Source organism: Nycticebus coucang, chromosome 14, assembly GCF_027406575.1.
Source record: "Nycticebus coucang isolate mNycCou1 chromosome 14, mNycCou1.pri, whole genome shotgun sequence".
In the NCBI taxonomy this organism is placed as follows: Eukaryota; Metazoa; Chordata; class Mammalia; order Primates; family Lorisidae; genus Nycticebus; species Nycticebus coucang.
In genome coordinates, this window is record NC_069793.1 from 7,460,713 (window position 1) to 7,471,429 (window position 10,717).

Below are 10,717 nucleotides of genomic sequence, written 5' to 3' on the forward strand. Positions count from 1 at the left end.
GCACTATTGGAGGACCTGCTTTTATTTCATTCAACAAACTAGCTCTGTACTAAAATGACAAAGACAACCTAAGTAGAATGAAGTTGAAAGACTAAAGGTGAAATTATCGCAATACTGGACAATGTTCACTAGATACCAGTAACACTCCTCCTAGGTTGTGATGTTAAAAAAATGTCTCCATGGGGCAGCGCCTGTGGCTCAAAGGAGTACGCCGCTGGCCCCATATACTGGAGGTAGTGGGTTCAAACCTGGCCCTGGCCAAAAAAAAAAAAACTGTAAATAATAATAATAAATGTCTCCATGGCTCGGCGCCTATAGCTCAACAGCCAGGGCTTGAGCCATATACGCCAGGGCTGGCGGGTTCAAAGCCAGCCTGGGCCTGCTAAAAACAACAATGACAACTACAACAAAAAAATAGCCAAGCGTTGTGGCAGACACTTGTAGGCCCAGCTACTTAGGAGGCTGAGGCAAGAGAATCGGTTAAGCCCAAGAGTTTGAAGTTGCTATGAGCTGTGATGACATAGCACTCTACTGAGGGCTACATAGTGAGACTCTGTCTCAAAAATTAAAAACAAAACAAAACAAAACACACACGCACACACAAAAATGTCTCCAACCATTGCTAAATGTCCTGTGGAGGCAAAAATCACCCTGGGTTAAGAATCAATCACTAGGGTAGAGCCATCCTTGGTGCTCATTCTTACTATCTGAAAAGTGCTAAAAGCAATGTGACCAAAGTTACAGAAAAACTTCCCTGAATAGATTGCATGACTCAGGGTAAAGTTATGACTTGAGTTTTCCAGTCTCCTTTTGATATGTCACATTCTCTAAAGGACAAGAGAAATACACCCCAAAACAGAGACATACAATTTTCATGCCTAGTTTTTGCTGGCAATCTTTAAAATTCCTAATTTTCTTTTTTTTTTTTTTTTTTTTTTTTTTTTTTTGTAGAGACAGAGTCTCACTTTATGGCCCTCGGTAGAGTGCCGTGGCCTCACACAGCTCACAGCAACCTCCAACTCCTGGGCTTAAGCGATTCTCTTGCCTCAGCCTCCCGAGTAGCTGGGACTACAGGTGCCTGCCACAACACCCGGCTATTTAAAATTCCTAATTTTCAGACAAAGCCACAGAAAACATATTGTCTCATGTGAGACTAAGTTTGGTGGTGTGGGGTGGGTGCTTTTTTTTGTTTAATCGTATTAATTTGAAAAAAAATTTTTTTTTGAGACAGAGTCTCACTTGGTCACCCTTGGTAGAATGCCATGGCATCTCAGCTCACAGCAACCTCAAACTCCTGGGCTGAAGCGATTCTCCTGCCTCAGCCTCCCCAAGTAGCTGGGACTACAGGTGTCCACCACAATACCCAGCTATAGAGGCAGGGTCTCGCTCTGGCTCAGGCTGATCTTGAACCTGTGAGCTCAGGCAATCCACCTGCCTCAGTGCCTCATTACAGGCCTGAGCCACCACACTCAATTTTTTTTTGAGACACAGTCTCATTTTGTCACCCTTGGTAAAGTGCTGTGGCATCACAGCTCACAGAAACCTCAAACTCTTGGGCTCAAGTGATTCTCTTACCTCAACCTCCCAAGTAGCTGGGACTATAGGCGCCTGCCACAACGCCCAGATATTTTTAGAGGCAGGGTCTCGCTCTTACTCAGGCTGGTCTTCAACCTGTAAGCTCAGGCAACCCACCTGCCTCCATCTTCCAGAGTGCTAGATTACAGGCATGAGCCACCGCGCCCAGCCTGGGGTGGGTGCTTTTATATACTTTATTTTGTCTTAGGCATTGATTATACCAGTAGATACACCTATGCTTAAGGTTGTTTCAGTGAAAATATTTGTAAGACTCAACTAACCAGAATACTGGTGAAAATTAATATTCTAAGTAATAGAAGGGTTTAGAAGAAAGTTTTTTTCCAATTTTTCTGTTGTAGAAAATCTTTGTATCTTAGCAACAGAATGATGAATGTTAAAACATTTTTTTTTTCTTTTAGAGACAGAGTCTCACTCTGTTGCCCAGGCTAGAGAGCCGTGACATCAGCCTAGTTCACAGCAACCTCAAACTGCTGGGCTCAAGTGATCCTCCTGCCTCAGCCTCCCAAAGTGCTGAGATTAGACATGAGCCACTTCACCCACCTAATAAGGCTTTATTTCAGATTACTATGAGGGTACAGTTTACAATGTTTGCATTTGTTAGGTAAAGTCTCTATTGTAGTTGTGACCTGAACCCAGGTGTGCCATATACCCTTACACTGTGTCCATTAGGTAGGAGCACACCAATCCCCCTCCCTCCTCCCCACTCCCTCCTCCCTCTTAAGGCTTTCTTAATTGGCAAAATTTATTTGGCTTGGGTTCCTATTCATTTCAGGGGATAAATACACTTACCCAACACTTTGTTTATTCATCTGCTATACCAAGATGCCTACCTCCTAACTTATAATATACTTTAACTGTGAAATATATCTAATGTGTTCTAACAATCAAAATATATGCCAAAAAGCACCTTTTAGCAATGTACATGCATCATCAACTGCTTTGTACAAATATCAATAGTTACAAACCATACTTGCTAAAAAATATAAGTAACCAATTCTATCAATTCAAATATAAGTAACCACCTATACGGAAATCTGATTATACACTATTATGCAAAATAGAATTACTAGGAAATTTTAACTGTTTCCTGAATTAAACCAGAATCTCTGAGACAGATCCAACCTTTTGCAGGTTTTTTGGGTTTTTTGTTTTCTTTTTTTGAAACAGAGTCTCACTATGTCACTCTCGGTAGAGTGCTTAGGCATCACAGCTCACAGCAACCTCCAACTCTTGGGCTTAAGCGATTCTCTTGCCTCAGCCTCCAAAGTAGCTGGGACTACAAGCACCCGTCACAATGCCTGGCTATTTTTTTGTTGCAGCTGTCAAGTCTGTTTAGCTGGCCCAGGTTGGGCTTGAACATGCCAACCTAGGTGTTTGCGGCCGGGGCCTACCTACTCAGCTACAGGTGTTGCCCTTACACAGGTTTTTAATGTATCTGGGTAGCTGGGCCCCATGATGAGTGCCTGTAATCCAACCTAACTCAGAAGCTGAGGCTGGGGGGATCACCTGAGCCCAAGAGTTCAAATTCAGCCTGGGCAACATTTTAGCAAAATCCATCTCTAAAAATGATTCAAATATGCAGCAGGACTAAGAACTACAGCTCCAAGGCAACTGAAAGAATTTTTTATTTTATTTTTTATTTTTTTGTAGAGACAGAGTCTCACTTTACCCCCCTTGGTAGAGTGCCATGACGTCATAGGACTCACAGCAACCTCCAGCTCTTGGGTTTTCGCTATTCTCCTGCCTCAGCCTTCCAAGCAGCTGGGACTACAGGCGCCCGCCACAACGCCCAGCTATTTTTTGGTTGCAGTTCTGCCGGGGCTGGGTTTGAACCCGCCACCCTCGGTCTATGGGGCTGGCGCCCTACTCACTGAGTCACAGGTGCCACCTGTGCACCAGGTCCCAGCAACTGAAAGAACTTTTTTTTTTGACAGAGTCACTTTGTCACCCTAGGTAGAGTGCAATGGGGCCACAGCTGACAGCAACCTCTAACTCTTGGGCTCAAGGGATCCTCTTGCCTCAGCCTCTGGAAGAACAGAGACTACAGGTGACCGCCACAATGCCTGCCTATTTTTAGAGATGGGGTCTCGTTCTGGCTCAGGCTGGTCTCGAACCAGCAGTGAGCTCAGGCAGTCCACCTGCCTTAGCTTCCCAGAGTGCTGGGATTACAGGCATGAGCCATCGTGCCTGGCCCAGATTTTTTTTCTTTTAAATTAAAGCTTTCCCTTCACTTTTCCCTTGATGTTTTTTAGATATGTTCCCAGAATCTCAAAGATAACTCAGAAAATGTTTTAAAATTCAGACAAACTTAAAACGTAGTTGTGTTATTTGAATGTTTTCTCAATATGAAACATAAATCCATAAAAAACTGTAACAGGAGGCCAAGCACAGTGGCTCACACCTATAATCCTAGCACTCTGGGAAGCAGAGGCAGGTGGAATGCCTGAGCCCACAGGTTTGAGACCAATCTGAGCAAGAGCGAGACCCCATCTCTAAAAATAGCCTGGCATTGTGGTGGGCACCTGTAGTCCCAGCTACTCGGGAGGCTGAGACAAGAGAAGAATCACTTGAACCCAAGAGTTGGAGGTTTCTGTGAGCTATGACACCACAGCACTCTATCGAACGATAAAATGAGACTGTCTCAAAAAAAAAAAAAAAAAAAAAGCCTGTAATAGACATGCCAGTCATTACAGGTAAATCCTAAACCAGTTCTCACACAAGTCCACACACATCTAGGGTTCCCTAAAGTACTTCAGGGAAATCTTAAAAGAATATGTGATCGACATGCTAATAATGACTACCTTTGGGAGTCAGAGACGTGGAGAGGACTTCATTATAATTTTTGGTTTATATGATTCTCTGTTATTTCATTTGAAAAATTACTATGAACAGGCTCGGCGCCCATAACGCCCGTAGCACAGTGGTTACTGCGCCAGCCACATATACTGAAGTTGGTAGGTTCGAAAAACAACAATAACAAAAATAGCCAGGTACTAGGGCGGCGCCTGTGGCTCAAGGAGTAGGGCGCCGGTCCCATATGCCAGAGGTGGTGGGTTCAAACCCAGCCCGGGCCAAAAACCAAAAAAAAAAAAAAATAGCAAGGTACTGTGGCAGATGCCTGTAGTCCCAGCTACCTGGGAGGCTGAGGCAAGAGAATTGCTTGAGCCCAAGAGCTTGAAGTTGCTGAGTTGTGAGGCCACGGCACTCTACCAAGGGTGACATAGTGAGACTTTTTCTCAAAAAAATAAATAAATAAAAATAAAAAAATAATTAGGATGAACATATTCCTTATTCTACAACTGCTACCAAAAAAAGCATGCATACACCACAGGAAACCCATTTTTAAGCCTGTTCTAAATAAGCCCTACTCAGTAAAAACTAGGCAGTTATGCTAGTACACATCATCACATTTATCACCTATTGTTTGTTTTTTTTTTTTTTGTAGAGACAGAGTCTCACTTTATGGCCCTCGGTAGAGTGCCGTGGCCTCACACAGCTCACAGCAACCTCCAACTCCTGGGCTTAAGCGATTCTCTTGCCTCAGCCTCCCGAGTAGCTGGGACTACAGGCGCCCGCCACAACGCCCGGCTATATCCCCTATTGTTATTTTTCCCAATTTCATCAAGACCATGAGACAGTAAACTGCAGCTAATAAAACGACGTGCTGGACTAGTGTGACGCTTCATTTTACCAAGTGTTTCCTTTACAAGAGTTAAAGCAGCATCGGGGATTTCTAGAGAACAAGCTAGTTTCCATAGGAATTGAAAAAAGCACCAATTTATATTTCAGTACGTTATCTTCAATGCCGAATACTTAACACAGATTAGAACTCCGTAGGTTTTGCTTCTCAAATCTGCTTTTCCGAAAGTAAGCCAAAATGTGAAATCACACCTTTTCAGGCCGTTAGTTTTTCTTCGAATTTCATAAAACATTCCACTCCCTCATATTCAAATTCGAAGACTGAGATTTATCTATTAAAAGATTCTTCAAGCACTGTTCTGTTCCTTTTGCTCAGATTTCGCAAGTGAACCTTCTGGTAATTTCAACAGTGCCCACGTTCAACAATGAAGCCAGGTTACATGACAGCCTCAATCGTATTCGTGAACTTATGGTGACTCCCCATTTGATCTTTACTTAATACTCTATGATTTACGCCTTCAGGAAAGCAAAAAAACAACGTATCGTACCGAAAGTACTCAAAACCAATTAGGCCAATTCTTTTTACTTCCCTGACGGAAATAAGTGCGGGTTGAAAACCACCTAATACTTGTAAGTGCCTCGAGATCGTCAACATGAAAGTAAAACTTCCAACTTTAAGGACGTTCGCAGCCCTCCAGCCCTTCACGAAAGGCTGGGCGATAAAGCATCGACCCTCCCGCCGCGGGTCCGTTAACTTGGCCAGAGCCGCTCGGCCCCAGGACGTGCCCAGCCCCCAGGCGGCCAGCTCTGCCCAGGGCGGCGCTCGCCCCGGCCGACGCAGGGGACGCGCCACCGGGCGCCAGCGGCCCTCGAGGCCGCCCAGGACGAGCGCAGGGAGCGCCCAGGGACGGCGGCAGCCCAGAGGAGCGCTGGGCGCCTTTCCCTGGCGCCGCGCCGGATTCTTAAGGAGGGCGGCGGCCGCGCCTGACAGCCCGGGCCCCGCGAGAAGCCCCTAACCCCGAATTCGCGAGCCAAGGGACCCCAGCAAGGGACGCTCAGTCCCAGCCCCGGGACGAGGAAGGGCGGCGGCGATGGCGGGCGGCCGCTTCGGAGCAAAAGTGGAGGGGGGGCGGGGGGGCAGCCAAGTAGTGGTCTGGGGGAAGTTGGACGCCTCACCTGCTCTTCTCGAGGCAGCCGCTACCACTCGCTGAGGGGACAACACGGACCTCCGCCTTCAGCAAGAAACAGCAGGGGCGCAGAAGAAAGGGGCGTAGTAGGGCAGGAACGAACCAGGCCCAGGAGGCGGGAAACGGGCGGGGCCTGGGCTCCAAAAGGAACTGGGGAAAGGGAGGGACGCGCGGAGCCGCGAGGGAGCGAGCGCAGGGCGTGCAGACGAGACACTACAGGCTGCCCGAGGCGTGGCGAGGCAGGGCGCGCCGGGGCGGGAAACTGCACGCGGCGGAATCCCGCCACCGCCCGGCGCGTGTGCGCGTGCGCACAGAGCTTCGGCTACCTGTGGCAGGGCGCCCGTTGCTACATCCGTTGGGAATTGTAGTCCCTCCGCTCCCTGGGTCCCGGCCAGCGGTCTCTTTTCTGCGCACTCATCCGGGGCGGAGAGGAAGCTGGGCAGGAGGAAGGCGGGGCTTGGCGCGGCTCTCCGCCGCGTGAACTACAGCTCCCGGCAGGCCGTGCGTGGAGGGCGGACCAACCCCGGTCCACCAGCGAGCCCCGCCCGGCGCCCAGCTTGGAGACCAGGCCCCGGGCGGAAGGCTGGGGGTGACCGGCGGAGAATCTCTACCCGCCGCGTTTGGGACGCTTTCGGTGTTCAGCGCGACTGAGGCCACGCATCGGCGGCAGAGGCCTCACCATGGGTGACGCGAACGTCACTGGGTTTTTAATGATTTTGACTTCATAAGGAGAGGTCGCCGTGACTTCATTGTCATGGCACTAACCACCACGGATGTCAGCCCATATTCCTGTATCTGGTCAAGCCTGTTGCGACTATTACTGCTCAAGTAACTAACATAAGAACTTCCAGCGAGACCTCTTCCACTGGTTTTGTCTATCCTAAGCCTTAGCTATCTTTTGTAAACCTCAGGTTTATAGAAACTTGTTTGGAAGCTGCTTTTGTAAACACACTTTTACTCAAATTGTATGGTAGGTCAATACAAAACAAACGTCTCTGAAAATGCTTTTATTTGCACTTTAATCTACCTGTGATTGGTAAATGTTACTTGCCACGTTTGAATCTTGGCCTCTGGATTTGTTGGGATGCGGGTAGGTGGGAAGGTAAGGCATCCATTCCTACACCATCACCACCTCTTGGCATCACTATTGATTGACTCATCCATTCAACAAATTATTCCACTCTCTTCTTTCTGTCTCTGCCTTAACTTTTATAACCTACCCGGAATCTTCTTCCACCCACCTCTGGGTCCTGCCAAACCTTGAGCTATTTTCTACTTCAAGAATGATTAGGACAGAGGTGAAAAGGTAAAAATAATTCTAGCTAATCCTACCTAAAGAGATCCTGTTTTTATTTCTTTTTCCATGCCTCTTCTGATTTCTCTCCAAACTCTAAAGATTGTTTGAATACTCTCCCATAGGCTTTAGATCTAATCCAGGCCATCTTGAACCAGCAAGAAACTAGAACTGAAAAATCCACAAGTGGTTACTGGAGTTTCACGCTGGATGTACAGAAGGCAGAACCTCCAGGATATGACAAATCTGGGACATTATGTGGAATGCTCAGAAAAAGAAAGGAGAGGCCGGGTGCAGTAGCTCACGCCTGTAACCCAAGCACCCGAGGCGGGTGGAGTTCTTGAGTTCACAAGTTGGAGACCAGCCTGAACAAAAAAAAAAAAAGCGAGACCCGTCTCTACTAAAAATAGAAAGACAGCGGCGCCTGTAGCTCTGAGGGAAGGGCGCCACGTACACCAAGGATGGCAGGCTCGAACCCAGTCCTGGCCAGCTAAAACAACAATGACAACTGCAACAAACAAAATAGTCGGGCATTGTGGCGGGCGCCTGTAGTACCAGCTACTTGGGAGGCTGAGGCAAGAGAATCGCTTGAGCCCAAGAGTTTGAGGTTGCTGTGAGTGATGATGCCAGGGCGACGACAGCTTGAGACTGTCTCAAAAAAAGAAAAAAAATATATATAAAATAGACTGAGGCAAGAAGATCACTTGAGCCTAAAGAGTTGGACATTGCTGTGAGCTGTGACACCACAGCACTCTATCCAGGGCAACAGCTTGAGACTCTCAAAGAAAAAAGAGAGACCAAAGGCCAATTACTTGTCACAATTACAAGATGCTATGTAAGGATTTAAAATTGCACACACATCCCAGCAGTCTCAATACCCCTTTCCTGCATTACTTTTCTTTCTTTTTTTTTTTTTTTTTTGTAGAGACAGAGTCTCACCCTATGGCCCTCAGTAGAGTGCCGTGGCCTCACACAGCTCACAGCAACCTCCAACTCCTGGGCTTAAGCAATTCTCTTGCCTCAGCCTCCCGAGTAGCTGGGACTACAGGCGCCCGCCACAATGCCCGGCTATTTTTTGGTTGCAGTTTGGCCGGGGCTGGGTTTGAACCCGCCACCCTCGGTATATGGGGCCGGCGCCTTATGGACTGAGCCACAGGCGCCGCCCCCGCATTACTTTTCTATATAAGACTTCTTGCCACCTAACTTAGGCTTCTTGTTTTGTTTGTCTCTTCCCACTAGAATCTAAGTTCCAAACAGATAGGAATTTTTGTCTATTTTGTTCACTACTATATCTCCCATGCCTCAAACACTGCTGGCAAATGGTAGAGACTCTTAGCTATTGCATTAATGAAGAACACACACATTACACCTAACATCACTCACTTTCTCATTATTTCGTTATAAAGTTATATCTAATTTTAACCTATTGAATGAAATACCCTGTTCTATTTTTTTTTTTTTTTTTTTTTGTAAAGAAAGAGTCTCACTTTATGGCCCTCGGTAGAGTGCCGTGGCCTCACACAGCTCACAGCAACCTCCAACTCCTGGGCTTAAGCGATTCTCCTGCCTCAGCCTCCCGAGTAGCTGGGACTACAGGCACCCGTCACAACACCCAGTGGGTGTTATGTGTTTGATTGCAGTTTGGCCGGGGCTGGGTTTGAACCCGCCACCCTCAGTATATGGGGCCGGCACCCTACCGACTGAGCCACAGGTGCCGCCCTACCCTGTTCTATTTTAAGGGCTCTCGATAACAATCCACAGAAATAAATCCTGTCAGGAAGTGAATAACAAATACATCCTATCTATCTCAATATAACATCATCAAGGTCACTCTTAGCACATCAGCCTTCCCTATACCTTGGAGAAGCTTTTAGTGTTTGAAACAACACAGTGCAAATCATAGGTGGACTTCAGGATTAGTCACAGCTTAGAAAGCAACCCCATTAAGTCAACACAGTATGACCAAAGGTTGAACTTTCCTTGAGGTTTTCCAGAAGGTTACATGTAGACTGGTTTAACGTGTAAAACCACTTGCTTTGGAGTAACATTGACCAGGCTCTGAGTTTTGGTTCTAATGTTCATTAGCTGTCTTAGGTGAGTTACCTAACCTCACCGAGCACATTTCATCAACTGCAAAATGATTCCAAACAGAGTTGTTGTAAATTAAATGAGATGTGTTTGGCAATAATGAGCACAACTTCCTTCCTTCCTTCCTTTCTTAGTTAGTGCTCAAAAGTTGGTAATCATCATATTCATCCTGGAAAAGCAAAACAAAGTTATAAGTATTCAAGATAAGTAGTTTATGAAGCATAAAAATAGCAAAATTTTTTTCTGCAATGACATTCTCTATGACTCAGATTTAAAAGCTTTCCAAAAATAGGGCATTTGTTAGGTGACAGGTACTGTGAGAGGCAGTAATGCTGCACAAGACACATTCCAGTCTTCCAGAGACTCCGTCTTGTGGGAAATATTACTCACCGTGGCTATACAGTGACACACTTCAGCCTTCTGCCATCTATGTGCAGGATTGGTGGTGTTGTTTTTTGTTTTTTGGGTTTTTTTTGCTGTTTTTGGCCGGGGCTGGGTTTGAACCCACCACCTCCAGCATATGGGGCCAGCGCCCTACTCTTTTGAGCCACAGGCATTGCCCAGGATTGGTGTTTAAGCAACTTGGAAGGGACAGGTGGAATACTGTGTCCCTAAGAAACACTTAAATGTCTGTACTTGGCTTGTGTATAAAATAGGGTAATGATTTGTCTTTGTTTATGAAAAGAAAATAGTCAATCCCACTTCGTAAGGTGTTACAAAGTTGAATATTAAGCCCTCAACATGTTAACTAAGTAAAAGCTTTAGATGTCAGCTGCTTCCTGATTGGTATTCTAGCCAATAGTGCAGCTATCTAACATTTCAAAAAAGATCACTAGAAGGAAATGAAGCAACCTGCATAGCTGTATGTAGCATGTTATCATTTGTGTTAAAAGGGTGGATAAAGGCTTGGTGC

General features: G+C 46.3%; 1 protein-coding gene across 1 annotated transcript in view; it reads right to left on the reverse strand.

The window, feature by feature from the left end:
- Nucleotides 1-6,567, reverse strand: part of ATL3 (atlastin GTPase 3) — a 68,767-nt gene extending 62,200 nt beyond the window's left edge. The window contains exon 1 of the mRNA XM_053560595.1: nucleotides 6,412-6,567. The gene's annotated coding sequence lies outside the window, so the exon portion shown is untranslated. The remainder of the gene's footprint in view (nucleotides 1-6,411) is intronic.
- Between the last annotated feature and the right edge of the window lie 4,150 nt (nucleotides 6,568-10,717).